At 39.9% G+C, this 13,068-nt stretch overlaps 1 protein-coding gene and 1 long non-coding RNA gene across 3 annotated transcripts in view; one reads left to right on the forward strand and one right to left on the reverse strand.

Annotated features, from left to right (window-relative positions):
- The window catches only part of LOC142655636 (uncharacterized), a 676,170-nt gene that overhangs the window by 425,321 nt on the left and 237,781 nt on the right, over positions 1 to 13,068 (forward strand). The window lies entirely within an intron of this gene.
- The window catches only part of RHBDF1 (rhomboid 5 homolog 1), a 575,397-nt gene that overhangs the window by 301,975 nt on the left and 260,354 nt on the right, over positions 1 to 13,068 (reverse strand). The window lies entirely within an intron of this gene.

A 13,068-nucleotide genomic window follows, 5' to 3' on the forward strand; every position in this document is an offset into this window, starting at 1 on the left:
CTAGATAAATTCCGTGAGGGGTGTAATGTCCCAAATGGGGCCACTTTTGCGGGTTTTGCAAATGTGACATGGCGCCGCAAACCATTCCAGCAAAACTTGAGCTCCAAAAGTCAAATGGTGCTTCTTCCTTTCTAAAGTCTGCTGTGTGTACAAACAGCAGTTTATTACCACATATGGGGTATTGCTGCGCTCGGGAGAAATTGCTTTACAAATGTTGTGGTGCTTTTTCTAATTTATCTATTGTAAAAATGAAAAAAACTGAGGTAAATCTACATTTTATTATAAAAAAAATTATATTTTCAATTATACGGCCTAAATCAAATAAATTCTGGGAGTTCAAAAAACCTGTGGGATTAAAATGCTAACTATACCCCTAGAAAAATTCCTTGGTGTGTAGTTTCTAAAATGGGATCACTTTTGGGGGGTTTGCACTGTTTTGATCCCTCCACGGCATTGCAAACACGACATGACACTGAAAACCATTCCAGCAAAATCTGCGATCCAAAATCCAAATGGTGCTGCTTCCATTCTGAGCCCTGTCATGGGTCCATACAGCAGTTTATTACCACATATGGGGTATTACCGTAATCGGGAGAAATTGCTTTATAAATATTGTTGTGCTTTTTCTCCTTTATTCCTTGTAAAAATAAAAAATAAATGTTTTTTCAGAGAAAAAAGTAGATTTTCATTTTTACAGACTAATTCCAATAAGTTTAGCAAAAAACCTGTTGTGTCAAAATGTCTACTATTGACAAATGTCTTGAGGGGTGTAGTTTCCAAAATGGGGTCACTTTTGGGGGGTTGCCACTGTTTTGGCACCACAAGACCTCTTCAAACCTGACATGGTGCCCAAAATATATTTAATAAAAAGGAGGCCGCAAAATCCACTAGGTGCTCCATTGTTTCTGAGGCCGGTGTTTCAGTCCATTAGCATACTAGGGCCACATGTGGGATATTTAGAAAAACTTCGGAATCTTGGCAATAAATATTGAGTTGTGTTTCTCTGGTAAATCCTTCTGTGTTACAGAATTTTTTTTATTACAAATGAATTTTGGCAAAAAAAAATAAATGAAAATCGTAAGTTTCACCTCTACATTGCTTTAATTCCTGTGAAACAACTGAGGTGTTAAGAAACTTTCTCAATGCTGTTTTGAATACTTTGAGGGGTTCCGTTTTTAAAATGGGGTGATTCATGGGGACTTTCTAATATATAAGGCCCCTTAAAGCCACTTCACAACTGAACTGGTCTCTGAAAATATAGCCTTTTGAAATTTTCTTGAAAATGTGAGAAATTGCTGCTAAAGTTCTAAGCCTTGTAACGTCCTCGAAAATAAAAGAACGTTCAAAAAACGATGCAAACATAGAGTAGACATTTGGGAAATGTTAAATAGTAACTATTTTGTGTGGTATTACTTTCTATTTTTCAAGCAGATACGTTAAAATTTAGAAAAATGCTATTTTTTGCAAATTTTCTTTCAATTCTGGTGTTTTTCACAAATAAATACTGAATTCATCGACCAAATTTTTTCAGTAACACAAAGTACAATATGTCACGAGAAATCAATCACAGAATCGCTTGGATAGGTAAAAGCATTCCAAAGTTATTACAACATAAAGTAACACATGTGAGATTTGAAAAAATCAGCTGTGTCCACAAGGCCAAAACAGGCTGTGTCCTTAACCCCTTAATGACCAGGCCATTTTGCATGTTAATGACCAAGGATTATTTTTGTTTTTTCACGGTCGCATTCCAAGAGTCGTAACTTATTTTTTATTCCGTCGACATAACCGTATATGGGCTTGTTTTTTGCGGGACGAGTTGTATTTTGTAATTGTAAAATTTTTAGATGCTTATAATATATTGATTAACTTTTATTAACTTTATTTTAGGGGAGAATTGAAAATAAGCAGCTATTCCAGACATTGATTTTCACTGTATAAATTTACGCCGTTTACTATGCAGCGTAAATAACATGTTAACTTTATTCTATGGGTCGGCACAATTACGGGGATACCAAATATGTAAAGGTTTTATATGTTTTCCTACGTTTGCACAATAAAAAGCCTTTTAGAAAAAAATTAGTTGTTTTTGCATTGCCGCATTCCAAGAGACATAATTTTTTTATTTTTCCGCCAATGTTGCCGTATGTGGGCTTGATTTTGGCGGGCCAATGTGTAGTTTTCATTAGTAGTATTTTGGGGTACATAGGACTTATAAATTAATTTTTATTTCATTTTTATGGGGGAATGGGAGAAAAGAGAGAATTTTGCCGTTGTTTTTTGCGGTTTTATTGGACGCCGTTCATCAGGCGGTTTAATTAATTTGTTCATTTTATTGTTCAAGTTGTTACGATCGCGGGGATACCATATATGTGCATGTGTTATTTGTTTTGACACTTTTACTAAATAAAACCACTTTTTGGGCAAAAAAAGTAGTTTTATTTGATTTTCACTGTAATTTTTTTTTCCCCACAAACTTTATTTAACTGATTTACATTTTTTTTTTAGTCCCACCAGGGGACTTTACTATGCGATCTGCTGATCGCATATATAATGCTTTGGTATACTTAGTATACCAAAGCATTATTGCCTGTCAGTGTAAAACTGACAGGCAATCTGTTAGGTCATGCCTCCGGCATCGCCTAACAGGCATTTGCTGAATGCAGACCTGGGGTCTTTGTTAGGCCCCCGGCTGCCATGGAGACCCGACGGCGACCCGCAATTTCTTTGCGGGGGCGCCGATGGGGTGAGAGAGGGAGCTCCCTCCCTCTGTCAAACACATTAGATGTCGCTGTCACTATTGACAGCGGCATTTAATGGGTTAAACTGCCGGAATCGGAGCGCGCTTCGATTCCGGCAGTTGCAGCAGGAGCCAGGCTGTGCTCCTGCCGCTAATCGCGTGGGTACAGTGGCAGTACCCGCGCCATCACAGGACGGATATATGCGTCCTCCTGCGCGAACTAGCAGCTGCAGAGGACGGATATATCCGTCCTTCGGTGTTAAGAGGTTAAGGGCCTGTCATTGTTAGTACTTAGAACAACTTTTATAGTGTATGCAGATGTTATCACCAGATGAACATTTATTTTAACAATTGACAAAGGTTGGGTCCCCAGCAAGTGCTAATAAACATGAACTAAAAGACTTTTAACTGGTTCCCGACCGCTGGCTGTATTTTTACGGCCAGCGATCAGGGTCCTTAAAACCCGAGCCATAGACTTTTTACGGCTCGGGTTTTAACTTGTTGCCGCGCGATCGGGCAGCTGAATGTCGGGTCTCCGGCTGTCAGTGACTGCCGGGGACCCTGAGGAGAGGATAGAAGCAGCTTTCGCTGCTTCTGTCTTCTCCAATGTCTTTTTACACAGCGCTCAATGAACGCTGTGTATAGGAATAGAGACAGCAGCAGTGGCGCTGTCTCTATTCCTCCCGGTGATCATGTGACTGGTCACATGATCGCCGGGTGCCGTTACTGACAGACTGCTGCTGGGTCTTACAAGACCCAGCACAGCCCTATTAGTGACAATCGGCACTATGAGAGGGCTGATTTCCCCTGTACTGGGGCTGCTGTGCAGCCCCAGTTACAGTGGAAAAACATGGTGTAAAAGAAAGAAAAAAAATATATAAAGTTCCCCAAAGGTCTTTTTTGACCTTTGAGGGACAGACCATAGTAATAAAAAAATAGTAAGGTAAAGTGCAAAAAAAAATTAAATAATAAATACACATAAAATACCCACCCCAAAAAAGAACGTTCCCCCCCACCAATCATTGTTGTAACGCTAGCGCTGACCCAATTACCCTAATATAGACATGTAATATATTAAAATTTACGGTAGACAATGACGATCACAAATAAAAGGGTAAAACTATGTTATTACCAAAATAAAATAGCTGAAACGTAAAAAAGCTTATTTTTTTACTATTATTTTCAAACTTTATGAATAAAAATTCTAAAATAGCAAAAAAGGTGTGTATAAAAACGATAAAAAAGAAACCTGCATTGTCTACGGAAAAAACGTCGCAAAAATCACGTCGTTAGCCGAACAAATAAAAAAGTTATAGCCATTTAACTAACACGTGCTAAAAATGGCTAAACGGTGTCTGGTCCTGAAGGCGCAAAATAGCCCGGTCCTGAACTGGTTAACATGATTAACTCCATCACTGAGATGCGGCAGGTGCAGCCTGAGCCAATACAACACGCTTGTCATGAACTGAAGGCAGTGTCACAATAAAGAGTTTTGTGGTTGTCACAATAAAACTCCACTAATCCGTCTACGTGGGAACTCACCCCAGGCTCACAGTATGAGGTGCTGTGTACAGCTCGGTGATGTATACTAACAAGGGACGGTGACTGACAGATGAGAAGAACCAAACCAAGTTCTGATGACATCAGCAATTCACATGAGTGTTGCACACCTCGGACGTGAAAAACGACAGTTCTTCATGGCCGAGGTGAATCCGTGCTCGGCGCTGCGGGACTTGATGTCTCGCATCCCCCATAGATGAGAGTCTATAGAGGGATGCGTGATGCGTGAAAAGATAGGAAATTTCCTATTTTCCCACGGACCCTTCACACGGTCCGTTGAAACAACGGCTGTGTTAACGGCCACATTGAACTACATAGGTTTGTGGGACGGCCGCTGTTGCAACAGCCGTCCCACGGACGTTTAACACGCTTGAGTGAATTAGGCCTAGGTACCAGGCTTGGATACAAAATGTCCTCAAATAAACAAAAGGTGGGAAATGTGAAAGTGATTAGGAATGTTTAAAAGATTACATTTTGCGTGGACTCCATCTTGTATGGTTGGCGTCCATTTTCGATCGTTGGAATCCAGCTTGTGGCTTGAAGGAGCCATTTTGAGAAGATGAAGTCATGTTGCTTTAAGGCTAAGATATCTATGTTAAGCATTGTCTGAAACAATTCTATGTTAGTTGTTCTTGGGATGAATGTTTATACTTAGTCTCTCTCTAGTATGGAGAATACAGATGAATATTTACTTATTTTTGTATGATAAGGAGCTGCTCGACCTTGACGTCTATGGAGAAAGATCATGTTTTACTACATGGGAGGGGGTAGTCTGACTCTTCACCTTGGAGATACTATAAGGGAGGGGGTAGTCTGACTCCTAGCATCTATGAGTGGTATATTCTGGGAACTCATATTTTTGCACTTAAGACGTCTTGTAAGCTTATGATTGGTTCAGGGCAAAACATATTGTCATTATATGCTATTGGCTAAATCAAATCCAAATTAACGTCATATTGTAAACATTGTAAGCAATTGGCTGGACTCAAGCTGCTCCTACTTCGAAAGATATTATTATAATGTTTTGATGAATAAACGCCAGAGAAGGATTTTGAGCATACAAAGCATGGTCTCTTGTGTCATATTTTCTCTCATATATATATATATATATATATATATATATATATCGACTACCCATGATTTGAAACTGGATAAATCACTGGAGGGCGGGTATCGGTTGTCCTGCTGCAGGACAAATTTGGAGCCAAACAGACGCCTCCCTGATGGTATTGCACGATTGATAAGTACCTGACTGCATTTCTCAGCATTGAGAACACTATTAATTGTGACCAAATAACCAACTCCATTTGCTAAAATGTAGCTCCACACTTGCAAGGAACCTCCACCATGCTTCACTGTTGCCTGTAGACACTCATTATTATAGTGCTCTCCAGGCAATCGGCGAACAAAGTGCCTTCTGTTACAGCCAAATATTTAATATTTTGACTTAGCAGTCCAAAGCACCTGCTACCATTTTTCTGCACCACAGTTCCTGTGTTTTTGTGCATAATTGAGTTGCTTGGCACGGTTTCCAGTCAAAGGTATGGCTCTTTGGTCATATTTCTTCCATGAAGACCCTTTCTGGCCAGATTTGTCCGAACAGTACTTGGGTGTACCTGGGTCCCACTGGTTTTTGCCAGTTGTGAGCTCATGGCACTGCTGGACATCTTCCGATTTCGAAGGGAAGAAAGCATGATGTGTCTGTGATCTGCTGCACTAAATATCCTTGGCCGACCACTGCGTCTATGGTTCTCAACATTAACCGTTTCTTTGTGCTTCTTCTTGAACAGCACATTTTAAAACCCCAATCTGCTTTAAAATTTATGCCTGGGATAGAACTTGTGGATGAAGTATAACTTCCATGTGTCTTGTTGCTGTGCTCAGTATTGCCATGGTGGACCTGTCACAAGAAACTGTCTTCCACAACCCCACTCTTGTAGCAGCGTTTGGCAGTTCTTCACCCAATATTAAGCCTCCTACACGGCTTTTTCTGTTAGACTGGGTTCACACTACCTATTTTCAGGCGTAAATGAGGCGTATTATGCCTCGATTTACGCCTGAAAATACGGCTACAATACGTCGGCAAACATCTGCCCATTCATTTGAATGGGTTTGCCGACGTACTGTGCCGACGACCTGTAATTTACGCGTCGTCGTTTGACAGCTGTCAAACGACGAAGCGTAAAATGACTGCCTCGTCAAAGAAGTGCAGGACACTTCTTTGGATGTTTTTGGAGCCGTTTTCTCATAGACTCCAATGAAAACAGCTCCAAAAACGGACGTAATAAACGCTGCGAAAACGCCGCAAAAAAACAGCTCCGTATTTTCAGACGTTTTTGGTCACTACATGTGCACATACCCTCAGAATGACTGTGTTTCAACCTACATATGAAAATGATGATCATTATCACGTTTGGTCAACAGGTGATAATGATCATTTTGGTAATTGGTTAATCATGCACCTGACTATAATCCTACAAAATCCACGATTTTGTGCAAGTGTACCTAGAAGAATTAATGCTGTTTTGAAGGCAAAGGGTGGTCACACCAAATATAGTATGATATAGATTTCTCTTCTGTCATTCACTTGATAAAAAAAAACTATTAACACTTCTATTTTTAAAAGCATACTTAAAGTGCAGTATTTTACCACAACTGCCTAAAACTTTTGCACAGTACTGTATATTCAGTAAACTTTTAATTTTCCTGTTTTCAGAACTATTGGAATAGTATTTAGATTACCGTCAGGTGCTGTATGATCTAGTCCAACCTTAGCTGTGAGAAATTCCGGAATGGTGATGATTTGTTGCAGTTAGTAATATACTGTATAAGGGGAACTTCAAACACACTAAAACTAAGTGCTTCTTACAAACTTTTTTTTGTTGCATATATTATCAGCTGTAACACTTATTGTGAAAGAATGATATTGTTTCCATCACGTGTTGTCAACTAGGCATGCTTCAATTTACAGACTACGGTAGCATCTCCCAGGATTTAAGGCCAAAAAAGTTTGGGTCATGCAAAAATATATTGTTTCCACAAGTACTAAGTTTAGATGGCACCTGTGTGCTAGCAAAGTAGATCAACAAATGGCAGCTCCCCTCAGAGAAAGACTTAATTCAGAGGTACCCACAGTGCATTTTACTTAAAGAGGGCCTGCAACTAGGTTATATAAGTTGAACTGGTTAACTGACCTGAATAGCATTGCCTCCCTGATTCCAGTGGTTGTTTTTTTTTTTTCCTAGACCCCCTGTTCCAAAGATATAGCCACTGTTTTATTTGCACCCTATATGCTAATTTGCTGTAGTTAGCCAACAGGGTGGAGCTATCTTCCCTGCCTCTGATGCTGACCAATCAACGCGAGGCAGTTTAAAGGTAGTTCACGTCCTGTTGGCTAACTACAGCAAATTAGCATAGAGGGAGACAACACAACAGTGGGTCCTATCTCTGGAACGGAGCGGGGGTCTAGAATAAAAAAACAGTGCTGGAAACAGGGAGGCAGCACCATTCAGGTCAGTAAACAAGGTCAACTTATATCTAGTGACAGGTCCTCTTTGAGGGCACTTAAAAAAATTGATAATTTGCTTTTACTAGCAAAAGTTAAATGCTATGCACACCTTATAACATTGGAGAACATAAAATTCCCTATGCAAGCATATTTTACAATGTGCTCCCACCACATGCTTGTTTCACTGCAGCATAAACATAACTTCCCTCTGTGGAGACCCCTCTTGTTCAACTAAAAGAAAAATAAACCTAGAGATAAATGGAAAGAAAAAATTGCTCACAATGTTAGTCAGTCTGCAGATTTTCTGTAAGATCTTTTTTTAAAAAAAAAAAAATGTTTTATAATTGAAAATGTTCAACTTTTTCGGTAAGGGGTACAGAAGGAAAAAAAGGGGGAGAGTGAGAGGGATCGGGAAGGAAAGCGGTACATGAGATAATACATGTCTCGTGTAATTCACAACCGTAATACAGATAAACATCTCAAAAGAAAAGACGAACAATATAAATCAATTTTTAATGTTACATGCCACATCATCAATGATATATATATATATATATATATATATATATATAGAACCTGAGGAGATGCAGAACGAACAACAGGTCTCTTATGTCTACATGTACATGGTAAGGGTTAGGGAGGGGAACAATATGAGTTCGGACATCTGGGTCTCGTGAGGAAGTGAGCACCAATGCACCAGCTACTAGGTGATCACCAACATTATATCATTATAGGTGTGTATCCTGAAATGGATTGTTCTAGATACCAGGTCGTTAGACCAAAACAGCTCTTTAATTTAAGTTTAATCCTATCAGGAAGAAGATTTATGAATTTATTCCAGATTTGGAAGAACTGTTTTACTCTTTTCTCTTTTAACAGAAATGCCTTTATCCAATCCATCCGGAAGAGATATGATAATTTCTCAAAGGAAAAATCGAATAGTAGGTGGGGAGGATGAAATCCAACAGTGTAAAATGGTCTTACGTGCCACCACAGAAATAAACATTAAAAGCTTTTTCACATGTCGGTGTGTTACATTAGTATCATGCGGTAGTATTCCAATTAAATTCCATATATCTGTGCAAGGGCATGAGTCCAACAAGTTCGTGACTACAAAAGATTGTATTTGGCGCCAAAAGGTTTGTATACGGGGACACCTTCAGAGACAGTAAACTAAGTCAGCATTAGGGGAGAAGCATTTAGGACATGAGTGATCTGTGGTATTACCAATTATAAAGCCCCTATGTGGAGAAATATAAGCCCCATGTGTCACCTTATATGCTATTTCCCAGTACATTGCTGAAGGTAAGTATTTAGCTGCCAATTGTAGGGCACATAGAATATTTTCAGTGGAAGTATCGGTAAGTATTGTGAACCAATAAGCCACTCCAGTGAAAGATTTGGAATAATTATATTTATGGGAGAGTAATCGATAGTAAGTTGTCATTTCTTTGGGCAATGTTTATCGGGTAGGTGCTAAAAAGTGCTAAAAAGGGATCATCCCAATCATCATCTGTCATATGTTTGAGAACTTTAGATACCTAGCTATAAGCTTGTAAATAATAGAACGGAAGGGGACCCACTATGCCATATTTTAATCATAGTTCGTTAAATGTGTATGTCTAGTTCTGTCTACCATTTTAATGATATTATACAGGCCACCAGATTGCCACTGTTTAAATATATGGTGTGGTTTTCCTTCATGAAAGGTAAGATTTCCTAAGAACTGCAGAGATAATAAATATCTCGGATTAAGTGAGAGAGTGTGTCTAGTCTTAGTCCAAAATTTTCATGTAGTTATTAGAAGAGGATTTGTCTTTATATCTCCCGGTAAGTCTGGATATGGGGTATGTAAGAGGTTAATGAGGGAGATATCATGGGTGAATTGTCTGTCCAATGTTTGGAAAGTTAATTCCACCCTTAGTTTTATGTTGTTGTAAGATATGTAGTCTGATTTGTGGTCTTTTACTATTCCAAATAAATTGCCGGAATAAACCATTAATACTTTTAACGTCTCGGGGTCTGAGATACAATGGTAGTGATTGGAGACTATATAGAAGTTTAGGGGAAATCACCATTTTTAATAAATTAGACCTACCAAGAAATGAGAGTGTAAAGTTCTTCCACATGTTTAGTTGGGATCCCAGTTACGATATGAAGGTTCCTACATTATGTTTGTAAGTTATGGTAGGAGATCTTGTGACTTGAATACCTAGCTATGGTATCGATGTTGTGTTCCAGTTGAAATCATATTTAAGAGACCAAGTGGGTTTTGTAGGGCCTTTCAGAAGTAATGCTTCCGATTTTGACATGTTAATCTTGAATCCTAAAAGGGATTCGTATTTTGCAATGTCTCATAATATGGGGTCTAGGGAAGTTAGTGGGTTAGTAAAATATAATAATATATCTGTAAAGGATCTGCCAGGCACAGCTTCGGGGTTAACTCCCATAGATAATCAGTCTACACCTGAATCTACGTCTCTGAGACTGACTCCATCTTCCACCACTCAGGATAGCAGGCTTAGGAATGGGAGAGCCTATCGCAGCCTGGCCAGACGGAGCTAGCTCCCGCCCTCTGTCTATTTATACCTGCCTTTCCTGTTCCTCCTTGCTTGTGATTCTTTCCGTGTGGTTTCCTGGCCCAGCTACAGCTCCTAACTATTTGATCCTGCTCCATACTTACCCTGGCTTACTGACTACTCTCCTGCTCTGCGTTTGGTACCTCGTGCTCTCCTGGTTTGACTTGGCTCGTTCACCACTCTGGTTGCTCACGGTGTTGCTGTGGGCAACTGCCCCTTTCCCTTTGCTTTGTATTCCCTTGTATGTTTGTCTCGTGCACTTACTGAGCGTAGGGACCGCCGCCCAGTTGTACCCCGTCGCCTAGGGCGGGTCGTTGCAAGTAGGCAGGGACAGAGTGGCGGGTAGATTAGGGCTCACTTGTTCGTTTCCCGAACCCCCGTCGTTACAATATCATCTGCAAAGGCAGATAGTTTCAATTCCATTATGCCCACATGTATTCCTTGAAAAGGTGTTACAGTGAGAAGATGTCTAAGGAGGGGGTCTATGGAGAAGGGGGGATAGTGGGCATCCCTGATGTGTACCTTTATGTATATCAATGGGCATGGTGTAATGGCTATGTATACTGAGGGTTGTGTGAGCCTGGTGTTGGGAATCTCTAAGAAAGTTCAAAAAGGGTCTCCAAAGGAACAATATGGAAGGGTGGTGTGTAAGAAAGGCCATGATACTGCATCAAGTTCCTTTTTGGCGTCTAATCCCAAGAGCATTGTAATCGGTGAGTATGGATCGGAAGCTTGTACTATGGCCGCTATTGCCTGTCTAATGCCTTTAGTTGAATGTCTATTTTTAAGGAAACCCATTTGACTCTGTGTAATCATAGGGCCCAATACTCTGTGCAATCTATCTGACACAATTTTAGTCAGTAATATATAATCTTGGTTCAGTAAGGATATGGGACGGTAAGAGCAAACTGTAGTCGGATCTTTATTGGGTTTTAGAATTAAAATAGTTCTGGAGCCGAAGAACTCATGACGCTGGAGGTCCGTCATATAGATGTCATTCAGAATTCTGGTTAACAGGGATACCAGGTCTGGCAGAAGCATCTTATAATATTCTGAAGAGAGACCATCTGGGCATGGTGTTTTATTATTTGGGAGAGCAGTAATAGCCCTGCAGACCTCCTCCTCTGAGATCTCCCAATCAAGAAACTGCTGGTCTATTGAGGGAAGTTTAGGCATTGCGATAGAGGATAAAAAGGACAATGTAGCCCCTGAGTCGTATTTGTCGTTTTTTTTTTAAAAATCCTTAAAGAATTCTCTAATGGTGTGTTGTATTTGGTCAGGGGCAAATATGGTTTCGTTAGTGGTGGGGTGGGTCCGTTTTGGAATGTCATAGGAGGATCTACGTGGTTTACAAGTTTTTGCCAGTATCAGACCTATACGATTACCCCAACGGAAGTATTTATTCCGTATAGCTTCTATCTGCCACTTAGCTTGTCCTTGTAAGTAAGTGTCCAAAAGGGTTTTCGCTTCCAAATAAAGAGATTTACATTCTTCTGATCTATCTAAAAGATAGGATTTATGTGCTTCCAGTACTTCGAGGTTTAAAGTGTTACATAGTCACATAGTTACGTAGTACGGTTGAAAAAAGACACATGTTTATCAAGTTCAACCAAGGGATGGGAAAGGGAAGGCAAACATTTCTACACATAGTAACTAATATTTTTTTGTTCTAGGAATTTATTTAAAGGAACAGTGTCACGAAAAAAAATATTTTTTTACATCAGTTTGATTTTAGTGTTTTATTAAAAACTTTTATATTTATTTGTGTGTTTGTGTTTTCAATTTTTTTATTTTTGAACTTTTTCTTCCCTATGGGGGCTGCCATTTTTTTTTCAATTTCTGTATGTGTCGATTAACAAATACAGTCCCATAGTGAATGCGAACGGGGCCCGTTCCATCCACTATGCTGTACGCCGTCTGTGTGGGAACGGCGCATGCGCCGCTCCCACACAGTCCAAGTTGAACTGTGCGACGTCCGGCGCCATTTTCCTGTGGACCGGAAGTCACGGCCGGACAGTAAGATTACTACTTCCGGTCGCGGCTTCCGGAATTGTGCACTTCGAGCGGGAGGTAGCAGACGGAGCGGACGGACCGGAGGGAGCGGCGGCGGCTGGAGCAGGTAAGTTATTTCTGTGTATGTAAGTGTTTTACTGTGTGTTTACTAGTGTATGTTAACCTACTACACTGTGTGTTAGCTCAAAAAATGGCGACACACAGTGTAGGAGGTTTGACCGTTCAATCCCCTCGTTTCTCCCGGCACTAGCCAGGATAAAGGAGGGGGGGATTCTGAGAGCTCACTAGAGCGAGTGAGTTTTCTCAAATTTTGCAGCATAAAGCAATGTGGTTGCTTTACCACATGCAATGCTGCAATTTTGGGAATTGCTCCATCTAGTGACCAGCACTGGGAAATATTATAAATTAGAAACTAATTTATAATATTTCCTGACTCGTGAAAAAAATTAAAAAAATTAGAACAATGTTTAATCACCTATACACTAATTGTTTAACTAAAAAAAATATACATTTTTTTTCTAGCGTCACATTCCCTTTAAAGAGGCTCTGTCACCAGATTTAGCAACCCCTATCTGCTATTGCAGCAGATAGGCGATGCAATGTAGATTACAGTAACGTTTTTATTTTTAAAAAACGAGCATTTTTGGCCAAGTTATGACCATTTTTGT

This window comes from Rhinoderma darwinii, chromosome 6 (genome assembly GCF_050947455.1).
Source record: "Rhinoderma darwinii isolate aRhiDar2 chromosome 6, aRhiDar2.hap1, whole genome shotgun sequence".
NCBI lineage: Eukaryota > Metazoa > Chordata > Amphibia > Anura > Rhinodermatidae > Rhinoderma > Rhinoderma darwinii.